Source organism: Cervus elaphus, chromosome 27 (assembly GCF_910594005.1).
Source record: "Cervus elaphus chromosome 27, mCerEla1.1, whole genome shotgun sequence".
NCBI classification, from domain to species: Eukaryota; Metazoa; Chordata; class Mammalia; order Artiodactyla; family Cervidae; genus Cervus; species Cervus elaphus.
Window position 1 is genome coordinate 13243103 of NC_057841.1, and position 2522 is coordinate 13245624.

Here is a 2522-nt window from a genome sequence, read left to right on the forward strand (position 1 = left end):
GTAGTTTTAGACCCAGCACCTCACTCTCACTATCAACAAAGTGGAAATCTAGAGTCTCAAGGTTTCTTCTCTAAAGTAGCATCAAATGGGGAGAGTGTATTATCGAAAAAACAGATTTGCTTTGATCATGTATTTTTCACACTGGATACACCATGAGCGTATCTCTTGGTGAGAATGTCTCTGGCGCAGGAATGGCCCATCTGTGTTCAGGCTGCCGTGTCCAGGCCCGTCACCAGGCTCCGCTGCTCCAGCCTTGCCTGACTGCAGCCCAGCGTCAAAGGAGCAGCGAAAGGCGTCCTCCTATAATTTAAGGGGAATCGTGGCATTTGTCTGCTCAGAACATTCCAACGGCTGCTTCTCTCATTTGGCAATAACAGCCATGTTACTGATTGAAATATGTCCCCCCATATTCATAGAATGAAGTTGCAACCCCTGGCACCTCAGAATGTGACCTTACTTGGAAGTAGGTTGTTAACAGGCATAATTAGCATAAGCGTGTGTTTATCACTCAGTCATGTCTGACTCTATGGCTCCATGAACTGTATAGTCCTCCAGGCTCCTCTGTCCATGGGATTCTCCAGGCAAGAATACTGGAGTGGGTTGCCATGCCCTTCTCCAGGGGATTATCCTGTTCCCAGGATCAAATCCAGGTCTCCCGCACAGATTCTTTACCGTCTGAAGGGAAGCCCCAGTTAGCGTAAAGCCATACTGAAATGGGGTGCGTCCTAATTCCATGTGACTGGTGTCCTCACAAAAAGGGGAGATCTGGAAACAGACACTTACATGGAGAATGCCAAATGAAGATGAAGGCAGAGGTTGGGGTGAGGCTTCTGCAAGTGAAGGAAGGCCGAAGATCACAACCGCGAATCTCCAGAAGCGGGGAGAGAGACGTGCGACAGAAGCTGTCTCATGGCCTCAAGAACTAACCCTGGCGACGCCCTTATCTTGGACTGCTGACCTCCAGGGACAGTGAGAATGAAATCCTGTTGTTTAAGTCAGCCTTGGTGTGGTCCGACAGAGCCTCTGGTGCTTTCCCACGGCCCCCACGTTTTCCCACCTGCATCCCTGCCTCCCAGCTGCTTGTTCACGCCATAACAGCCTCTGCCCCTTCCTGTCCCCAGACCCCCCTTTGCCTGGAATAATCTGGATGTCCTCAGGGCTCACTCGCTGTTTTAGGTCACCTACTCTAATGCCAGTCTTAATGAGTTTATCAGTTACACCTGCTGGCCGCCCACTCTGCCTAATCCCTTCATCCCGCAGCTTTATTTTGTATAAGCTCTTCTTTATCATGTATGTTGTTTGTTGACTGCTTCCCCTCTCAAATACACAATAAATGTAAGCTCTGAATGGCCTGACTTTTTTTTCCAGGGCTATACTCCCAATTGCTAAAACATGCTTGGCAAGAGGTATGCATTCAGTAAGTGCTCGTAGAATGAGTAACTGAATATAGTGTATTTATATAATGATGTATTTATCACTAGAATGTTTCAGAGTTGAAGGTTTCTGATTTTTTTAAAAAAAGCATGTTATTTTAGTTGGTTTTAAATACATATTCCAAAAGTATCTAAATACTTAATAATTAAGCAATAAAAAAGATAATTAACATAGAATCATAAGCTTTGGAAATTTTTCTGTATTTATAAAATATGTATTAATGTGGAAAATTGTTACATTACTTAGGATCTAAAATCTTAAAATCTATATAATCACTGACAATAAGAATAGATTAGGGATCAGGAACTATGGGAAATTTTAGGTAATCTTATTCTCTGTCCCTCAGTAACAATGAAAAAATAATTATCTATTTTGCACATGTCTGTCTAAAATTGTTAGCCTTTGTAATAATTACTATGGGCTTCCCTGGTGACTCAAGACAGTAAAGAATCTACCTGCAATGCAGGAGACCTGGGTTCGATCCCTGGGTCAGGAAGATCCCCTGGAGGAGTACATGGCAACCCACTCTCTTCTTGCCTGGAGAATCCCATGGACAGAGGTGCCTGGTGGGCTACAGTGCATGGTCTTGCAAAGAATCATATTTTTAAGTTAAAGATTCTTAACCAGTAGAGCTTTATCAGGGACTTAAACAGCAAGCTTATCAGAATTACAAGAGCATCAATTGCCTTTGATGAAACACGTATAAATCCTAGAAAATCTATTTGGCTGGTCTGGGATGAACGTCTTCTTGAAGCCAGAACAGTGAAAAAACCTTCCCTGGTTGATTTTGGCATGTCTTCCACGTGGTGAACCAATAGCTTAACTGATTACTAGGAGGGGTCAGGGTGTCAGTGCCTTTGAGAGAAAGTTGTAGTTTTTGTGATTTCCGCGTGAGCTTTCAGAAGTCAAAGACGATGCCGGAGTGTGATGTGCTTCAGTAGCCCTAGCGTGACCCAAGTTGGCCCCGGCCGACCAGGAGTCACCTTGCCAGCATAACAGTAGCAGCTTCAGGAAAGTGTTTTTTATTCTTGAAGATAAGAAAGTAGGTTATGTCCAGCTGAGATCATTTAACTCTCATTTCCCCTCGA